This window comes from Lolium perenne, chromosome 2, assembly GCF_019359855.2.
Source record: "Lolium perenne isolate Kyuss_39 chromosome 2, Kyuss_2.0, whole genome shotgun sequence".
NCBI lineage: Eukaryota > Viridiplantae > Streptophyta > Magnoliopsida > Poales > Poaceae > Lolium > Lolium perenne.
The window spans coordinates 221302430-221312555 of NC_067245.2; the positions used below are offsets into that span (position 1 = coordinate 221302430).

The 10126-nt window shown below is 43.3% G+C and overlaps 1 long non-coding RNA gene across 1 annotated transcript; it reads right to left on the minus strand.

Annotated features, from left to right (window-relative positions):
* Positions 1-1137: 1137 nt before the first annotated feature.
* LOC127334966 (uncharacterized) lies at positions 1138-3152 on the minus strand. The gene is made up of 2 exons (XR_007872551.2): positions 3047-3152; positions 1138-2550 (listed from the first exon to the last, which is right to left on the minus strand). It is a non-coding gene; the product is annotated as an uncharacterized lncRNA (long non-coding RNA).
* Between the last annotated feature and the right edge of the window lie 6974 nt (positions 3153-10126).

Consider the following 10126-nt stretch of genomic DNA (forward strand, 5'->3'; position numbering starts at 1 on the left):
GCTTTGCAACGTACATTGCATTTTCTCTTGAATTATATTCAAATAAACCAAAATGTTTGCTTGCATATCATTTGGAAAATAACATCACTTGGAATACATATGTAGAACAACTTTGCATCTTACTATTTTACATGAAGTATTCATAAGAGTGCGCAATTAATCCTTCAAAAGACCAATGAATTGCACACATCGTCCGAACTTAAAATCAACATAACTTATCAAAACTATGCATTGACCCTTTTTTACTTTTGAAAACTATCACCAATACACAACATTATATATCGTTTTGATCTACTACGACATATTTATTTTGTGTCATATAAGGTCACGAAATGCAAGCAATATTTAACTATTGTCCATTATTAACGGAACACTGAACTTAAACTGTAAACAAGTGTTTGAAGGAAAGATTGAAACAAATCGAACATTATTATGATAAGGATTGTTAAATTAGCAAAATTTGAAAGGAGAGAATGATGGATATATAGAAAATTAGAAATTTCAGTTGGTACATCTTATGTGGATCTAGTTCCCTTATCAGTAAACCTACACCTACGGAAAACTACTTGCGGACTAAAATTACGGATGTACGTGGCCTTATAGAGTTGGTGAGATCCGGTGGTTGCTCCGAAAAATCCATGGCTTGCCACATCAGTCCGTAAATTGTTTTGTAAATAAAATTGTTCTTAGATATAGCATTACTCTTCCCTTTTGGTGCGAGAACACCATTTGTATTTTGACTTTTGAGAGGGTATTGTTTTAGTAAGCTTTTGCTCTTCTGTTTATTTTATATTGGTTGACCGGAATTAGCATTTGTTAACGGAATTAACTTTTATTTTGAGATTGATTTGAGAAGTATTCTTGAGACGGTTTATGTGCCTAAACTGCTAAACTTAACTTAAGGCGTGAAATGAACAATCCCGGCGAGATTTCATTTAGGCCTTGTTTGGTTGAAGTGTATTACCGAGTAAGTGGGAGTGTTTTTTCCAAGGGGATTGGGTGAAAACACTCCTGTCACCCAAAACACTTCGTTACACCAAAAAACCCTTCGTCAGCAATACTCTCCATTTATTCATCTGTTTGGCAGGCAGGCAGGGATAATTCTACAACCAAAAAATGCAATTTACACAACAAGGCTAGGACGATCATAGTAATTCGAATAAAAATTAAACTTTTACACTCTGGTCACAAGCACATTACATAAAATAGATGCTGGATCAGAGGCGCAGTGGCCTTGACTTCTGTCAGCTTGGGGACATAAGGTGAGGCGACTTAAAGATGGACGCGGTAGCATCGGCGAATATTAAGTCAGCAGAGGCTGGGCAAGTGGCAGTGTCATCGCTCCGCCGCGCCAACGGAGCCATGCATCATGTTGAGAAGCTGTCTCCGATGCACTTCCACCCAACAGAGTTTTTGCCAAACCAAGTATGTGTATTAATCAGCATCTTAGTAAAACAACAAATCATGATGCAACCGGGACTTCAAAAGAAAGCATAGCTAACTTGAAGCACTAGGCAGCCTAACTCAATCAGGAAGCACCAAACCAAACATCCAGCAATAGTAATCATTATATCCTAGCTAAATTACAATCATGCCATGAATAAGAAATAAAAGATGGATATTATAACAGGGATGCAGACAATTAAAGAATAAATTTCATGTTACTGGTTCAGTAACATGGCAGTGGTGAAATGGTTACAGATACAGAAACAGGGCAAAGATGAAATGGTTTAGAAGCACGACAATAAATAATAAGGAAGAATATTGTTTAGCAAAATATACCTACCTCCACTCTTCTCACAAAGGATGAAATGGACTGAAATCAACATAACATACAAATGCATCAGTGTGATAGGATGAACGAGCTAATTGAGCAAAACTATAAGCATCAATTTTTCTTTGCGAAATTCCTTCTTTTAGAACCAATTGTCTAGACCCCATCTTACAATGCAAATATATTTGGTTGTAAAACATCTGTGTGCTAAAGTGAATTTTATTTAATTGATACAAGATATGCAAGAAACTGCATCTAACAATGCATCAGACCGTATAAGTGACATTGCACATTAATTGTATAAGCATTCCAAATTTCATGTTTGCACAGGGTCATCCTACAGATCACAAGTTGTTATTTACAATAGCACAACTCGGCTCTGAATTCCTCACACCGTCAGATCACTGGAACCTCCATCGTTACTAGACTACAATGATGATAAGAAAAAAAAAATCAAGACTTGTTCCATCTACTGAAGCAAACATAAGCAAGAATTTTTTATTACAATTTATAAGTATTGCCCATGGACTGAATCGGCATATGCACATCTATCAAATTAGCCTATGTTCACAAGTACACTTCGTGCTCCTATGCAACTAGCCAAGAGATCGTAGCTCATCCATAAATTGTAGCTCACGTGAGGAATAAAGCAAGAAAAGAAATTACCTCTTGTCATGTGTCCTGGGGAGGTGAAGCGAATAACTGGCGGATGAACGAATGGAGCGCATGCGACCACTCCATCCATCTGGAGATCTGTTAGTCTGCAGCCTCCAAGTCTGCCATTCAGCGCAGCCATAAGTTCCTTTTGATAGAGAAATGACTATGGACATTTCAGTTTTTATACACTACTTATGTTCCTTTTGATAGAGAAATGACATGCTGATTTAATTTTGCTAATTTCTACAGATGCATGCGAGGCACTTGTCCTCATGCAGAGCAGGCATAAAACACTAGAGGCAGTTGACAAATCCAAAAGGAAGTGCAATGGAACACAAATCATATATTACTAGAGGCAATTAACAGATCCAAAAGGAAATGCAGTGGCATCAAGAACTAGAGGCAAACACTGTAATCATATATTACTACAGTAATTGACAGAATGACAGATCCAACAGAAATCTGAATCCGTAGCCACTAGCTCACCCTAGGCATCAAGAACTAGAGGCAACTAACAGGATCTCACGGGAGGCATCAAGAACCCTAGGTCATTCATGTAGCAGTTGTATCAAGCACTAGATAGGGAGGGGAAGGACGAGTTGAAAGAGAACTTACACGAGAGGACGGACGGCCGAAGGAGCCTACGTCGGCAGGAACCTCAGCGGCGAGGGCACCAGGTGCTGAAGCGGCGGCGGCATCAGGTTCTGAGGCGGCGGGGGCGGGTACTGATGGCCTGTTTGTTGGGCTGTGTCATTGTTGTTTGTCAGAGGGAAAAGCTATTTGTGCGGGAAAAATTCTTGCGCGAGGGGAAATCTGCTGTTCCAAATTTTACTGTTTGGCAACTTAGCTGGCTGTCTGGCTGTGAACATATGAATTGTCTAAAATACCCAGAGTATTGAGAATGTGTTTGTGCTGATTTTAGCGTATGCGATGTGTGACTATAAAATACCAGATATACATATATATACCATTGCACAAATACAAATTCTCATGTAACCTATTTCCTAGACACCTCTCCCTCCGTGCTTCTCCATATTCAAAGATAAAAGCTAGTATCATGTAATGACGTGCACTTAGCACAGACGCGCACAGCTCTCAAGTTTATTATCGCGATTGCATCAATAAAATCGATGTATATATTTGGTACAATCAGCTCCGGTAGCATTGATTTCAATGGATTGGCACTCAATACACACACGCACAACAGCTTTGGCCAATTCCAATGAGCTCTGGTAGCTTTGATTCCGGTGGGGACTGGAGACTGCTGCGCTCAGTCACGGTTGGGTTTTTTTCGTTCGTTCCCATCTGCCGCGGAAACACACAGGGGCAAGAAATGGCAGTTTGATGTAAATACGTGAAATAGCAGTGGCAATGTAGGGTACCGGTTCGGATTTAAGCAGCGAAGCTGCGGGAAGCACGTCCAGGGGTGCTTCGGCCCCGCAGTGTATTTTCTGCTTTGGCTTTTGGAAAGCCAGCTACGAAGCCGGACCGTTTGTTTGGATCCCCTGACTTATTTCTATGGAAAGCTCAAATAAGCCTAAACAAACACCCCTGAGTCAACGGCGGCGGCGGGTACTGAGTCAACGGCACAAGGTGCTGAAGGAGCGTCGCCGGAGCTGTTACTTTCTGTTTGCGGGGCAACGGAGCCGCCGGCGTCGCTGCGAGAGGAGATCCGGCGTCGCCGGCTCACCGCGAGAGGAGATCCGGTGTTTGCTGCGACGCGTGTGGACCAGAAAAACGCGAGGTGGGTGGAGGCGTGGAGCGTCTGGAAAACTCGTCGGGTTGACGTGTAGTGCGGGGTTTAGAGCATCTCCAGCCGCGTTCCCAAACCATCCCCAAAGCGCGCCGGATCGAGTGTTTGGGGGACGTGTTTTGTTCGTGCCGCGTTTGGGGGACGTCGCTCCCCAGCCGCGTTCTCCAAACGCCGCCCCCAAACATTAAAAATAATTTAAATAGATAGAAGAAAATTCTTTACTATAATAATCAAATCGGTTCAACTTAAAATTACATATAAAATTTCGAAAAAACATAATTAAATTACATATAAATTATTTTAAACTACTTCGTCTTCTTCTTCGATGATGGCCCCGCCTCGTCGTCATCATCACGGTGGCGCTTCCTACTCGTCACCTCTTCCGAAGAGGCGGTGTCTGTAACACCCCAAATTTCAATAAAAAGAAAGTTAGAGAATTCCAGAAAGCAAAATTTCAAACCAACAAAAACTTTTTAATTTGCATATAGTACCATGCATAGGACTTGTGCATTTGAGTGATATGCCATGATGATTGTTATTACTTGTATTTGATATGCTCTAAAACCCTAATGTGATCATATTAAGATCACCAACCAAATAGATCAAAGAAGGAGAAAATCCATTAAATGAAAAACCCTAAAAACCCTCACATATGCCCTATGGCATTTTTATAAATTTTGACCCTAGACCTATTTGGTTTTCACCATTAGTTGAATAATGTTATTAAACACTTATTACAACTTTTGGAATCAAAGAATTACAAATCAAATGAAATTCAAACACAAAGCTAGCTCACATATAATAATGGTCAAAATTGACAATTATAGTCTGATCACCACTTTGAGCCATTGCCATTCAATTTTCCCAAACCAAATCTTGCTAACTCTTTGCACCATTTCAAAGTAAACATCAAGGTGAACAACTTTGGTCAAGATCACCATGCCAAAATCATCTTTGATCATGAGCAATGCTCATCCAAAGTCACAACTTTTTAACATATGGAACATTCTCCACTTAGCCATTTTTGCCAATTCTTGAATTCTAAAAATTCCATCACCACCTCTAATCACCTCTGGTCAAATACAACTTATCTCAACACTCACATTTCAAAAAGGTTCACCATTTGAATTATTTCAAATTTGGATATTTTTGCAAATTACAAAATCGGGCACTATTTGCAACTATTGCAAATAGTGATTCTACACCACCTAAATTACCCTAACCTACACCATTGTGTCCCCTGGTCCCCTCAAACCCTAAATGGTGCATAGTGATGCTAAGGAGAGGAGGAGAGCAGCTAGGACATGGCCATGCCGGCCATGTCGCCGAGCCCGACGACCTCCCCTCTCTCCCCTTGCATCCCTGCCGTGGCCACCTTGCCAAACCGCACCAGCACACCACCCTAGCGCCGCCTACACTCGCCGTTGTCGAGGAGGACGACGACACACGCCGGACGACGCGTGCCCTGGACGCGCTCACCATGCCGATGACGTCGCGCATGGACATGCGCGCGGACGTCACAGTACACGCGCCGCGCCACCACCTCGCTCTCGCTCTGGACCCGCTCTCGACGCCTTGAGCATCACCACGACACCTGGACGCCGCCAGACACCCGCCAGACCACGACCCGCGCCCACTGCCACCGGAGAAGGAAACCCTGCTCCGCCGCGGGCGCGGCAGACATGGAAACGATGCGACACAACCAGGCCCTCCCCAACCGAGCTGTCGCCGCCATTCGCCTCGCCTGGACACGTAGAACACCGCTACACCCTCGCCTAGCTCGACCAGCCACCGGAAGCGCCGCGCCATGGTCGACCGCCACCCTGCCCCGCAGCACTCAAGCAACGCTATAAAAGGAGAGCTCCCCTTGCTGATCCAAGCACACCACCAGACTCCCCACCTCTCACAACCACTCAACCACCCCACCGTTCATCTGATTCATGCCGGAGAAGGGCCAATTGCAAGATCGCCGCCGCGGAAGCCCTGCAGAAATCGACGGCGAACCAGACCACCTCGAGCTCCGCCACTGTTACCAGCCGCTTCGCCGTCGTCCACCACTTCGTCACGCATACTGCCAACCCTAGCTGGAGCCACCGTAAGCCCTCCGACCCCCTACCTGAGCCGCCGGTGAACTCCCCTCTCGCCGGCGGGACGATGAACCACGGCCGTTAGATTTCGATCTAATCCAACGCCTCAGACTCGCCCATACCGATTCGGGTTTAGTGAGTCACTGACACGCGGACCCCACCCTGTCAGCGCGCCGCGCGTCTGTGGACCGTGGTTGGGCTGGACTGGGTTGGTTTGGGCCGTTTTTAAATCTTGCAGCCCGTTTAGTTTTCCCGCCGGCCTGTTAATTCAAATCCAGTTTAAATATTTCCAAATGAATTTTAATACTGCTGCCACTTTGAAATTCAATAGATTTAAATCGGCTAAACCAAATTGGATGAACTTTATATTGTTGGAAAGCTAGAGAAATTATCTACAACATGCCACTGGTCCCATGACCAGATTCTTTGTAGAATTAATGTGATAAAAATAACAAGGCAGGGACTTTTCCCTATTCAAATAATTATTAAAAATCAACCAAAATAGATAGTAAGTTAATTTCAACTCTAATAGCTCACATTTGAATTACACTAATTGTTTATGCAATAAAATGGTGTGGTCACTTTGCATGATCATGCCATAGTTTAATTAATGGATGATATGGCTAGTTTAACTAGTTGATATTGTCCAAAACTATTAAAGTAAATTATGTGGAGTCTTATACTTCATTTAAACTTGTCTCACATGAATTCATGGGATGTTTGGACCCCTGGTCCCAAACTCTTTTATATGAATTACTTGAGATTTAAATCATATGTAGTAATATTAAATGATATGGGGTGATCTACCTCATTTAAATCATTTTCCCAAATAATGATGATGAACATTTGACTTAGGTCAATATGAGTTCATATATGATTGTTTGAGAAATTAAATCTTAAGAAGATTTCAATGAGAGGAAATTATTTCTCAAGAACCCTATGGAACCTATCATTTACATATTAAATACAAAGAAGTGAATTCTATTTAAACCACACCACCCATGCACCCTAAGTAGATTATTTGTGTGCATAGAATAGTTTGTGTGTTTATATGTGATGTATGGAATAGCCATTGAATTAGTGAGTAATTATACTCGTATTCAAATTTAGACGGTAGCACCGGAGAGTACGCCGAAGAAGAAGGTTGCTACCAAGAGGAGGAGGAGGAGGAACAGTTTGAGAACTACCAAAACAAGCTATTATTCTTGCAAAGTGCAAAGCCCCTTGGGGTAAGGCACCATGATTCTTACCTTTCCTTATATGAGCCTATCCCAAGCTTTTACTTTACAAGTTTTACTTGTTTTCTAAATGAGTTAGTTCTATAGTTAACTTTGGTCAAAGTACAAGTTGGTTACTAGAGTAGTGAAGTTAGTCTCTTCCAAGCAAAGCAAGATAGCACCCCTCATTCTTTAGAGATAGTGCTAATGAAATAAAACTTGACTACTCTAGATGGGAATAATATGAATTTGAAATAAATTTGAAACCTTGGAATGATGATGCATTCCATTGAATGATTTTTGAAGGTGAATATGACCAAGAGAAGATGGTGATTTTTGATAAACAATGATGTTGGTTTGAATGCGATACCTTTCCAATTATTAAGTACCCCCACAATACCTGATTATGGGTAGGGCTTAACTGGAAGTTTATGCATCTTAGTATGGGTTCCCTCTGAACACACGTCATAGGGGTTACGCTTGAGGCTGCCTCCGTTGTTGAGAAATGATGTGAAATTGAGGTGAATTGTACGGCCAAGCCCTGTGCAGTTCCCGGGTTGTGATTGGTCTTCACTGGGAGGCCAAGCTCATGGGGAGAGGTGCTCATACTAGGATTTATAAGTGAAAGGTTATGGTTGATGATCCGCGTACTGTGTTACGATGATTCGGGGTAATCCCGACGGATGAAATCAAATGTTGTGGCACAAGTGTGCAACCTCTGCAGAGTGTAGACCTATTCGAATAGCCGCGTCCACGGTTACGGACGGTTGGAAAGGCCATACAGTTTCCGATGTCATATCTTTGAAAAATGATGTTGAAAGGTGATGGTGAAATGACTTGTGGTGAATTGAATTGAAATCACCACTTGAATGGTGGGAATGACACTAATGTTCCCACTTGAGTATTTAGCACTTGAATAAGCTTTTTTCTCAAACTTGGTGAACTAAAACTAGCTTTATGCAAATAAACTAGAGCTTAGCAAACCATACTAGAATGTCTAGCACTTACATTAGTATTAGTTTGCGAGTACTTAAAGTACTCACGGCTTTGTCCCTGGCTATTCAAATGGCCAGAGTATGAAGAGGAACAAGGAAATGACCAACAGGACGCCTACGACAACTAAGCGCCTTCCGACGTCAAGCGTTGGCCTGTGGACTAGAGAGTCCTTGTATCTTACGCTTCCGCTATGTTGAACTATGAACTTGTGTTTGTTCGTTGATCGATAGATCAACTATTCGTGTAATATGGATCGTGTGATTCCAAATTTGTAAGACTTATGGTTTGTAATGAATGATGACTGTGATACTTAACTATTATGCCTCGCAACAACAATATTCCTGGGATTGCGATGTATGACATAATAGGCATTCGGACTTAAAAATCCGGGTGTTGACAAGTTGGTATCAGAGCCATTGTTTGACCTTAGAAGACCTTAGTTAGAATGGGCATTCTGAAAAACTTAACTTTGAAATCAAATGAAAGAAAATATTTGTGAAAATTTACTACACTCTTGTCTTTGAGACTTTGCCAAAATTTGATGAATCATGTTCTATCTTATTTGAATCAACTTAAAATTTTGCCACACTTTGCACTCTTTAACTTACTCATCCAATTCTCTTTCAGATGGAGCCGAATGAACCCATCAACACCAAGTTTTACCAGCTTGGGAACGGAGGGAGCTTGATCTTCGAGCACGACCTCAACGCCGTCTCTGACTTCCTTGGGCGCCCACACCCTGAGTTTCACGGGGTTCAGCTGGACGACACGCCTGGAGGAGAGTTGCAGTGGGTGATCACTGCCGACTTGAGGGGCAAGATGGAGCCTCCCACTTCGGAGAGGATCCTCTTCTCCTTCCGCGAGAGCAACTGGCTCGACGGACTCGCACATGGCCTTCAGGAGGCACTTGCGCGCCTCTGTGGACAGAATGTGGTGCGCATCCTCGCCTCTCGCTACGCCCACCTGGTGAGGCGTGATGCTGCGGGAGTGCCCATGGAGCTGCAGCCGCACCCGGAGTTGAGGCACCATGCTGAGCACCTGGACTTCATGCTCTACCAGACTCAGAGGGACCTCGACGCCACTCACGCTTACGCGAACCAGACTCATGCTCACATCACCGAGCAGGGTGAGGCGATCAAGCTACTCAACAACGATCGCAAGAGCCTTCGCCAGCAGCGTGCCAAGAAGGACGCTACGATTCGTCGCCTTCGCGCCCGGATCGCGTCACTTGAGGCCACTTTCAAGGCCCAGGAGGATCAGATTCGTCAGCTGGAGGACGACGACGGAGGCATCGACATTCAGGGAGGAGACGCCTTCCTGAGCGACGACAACGACTTTGAGGAGGACGAGAACACCGAGGAGGAAGACTACGAGTTCCTGGAGGCAGGACCCGACGACTACGTCCCGATCGATGTCGAGGATGAGGAGTAGTTGCACTAGTCTCACTTATGTAGGTGTGAGTTGTATCCCGTCCCTTGTATCGTAGCATGAGAATGGTTCTTAAAACCATTGGAGTATGTGTGTTAGTTTGTACCATGTGTTGCATGAATGAATGAATGTTATGTTTGTCATGAAAAGATTACAAGTTTTCAAATTGTTTTCAAACTTAACCAAAATGAACCATAGAATGTTCCCTCTTATC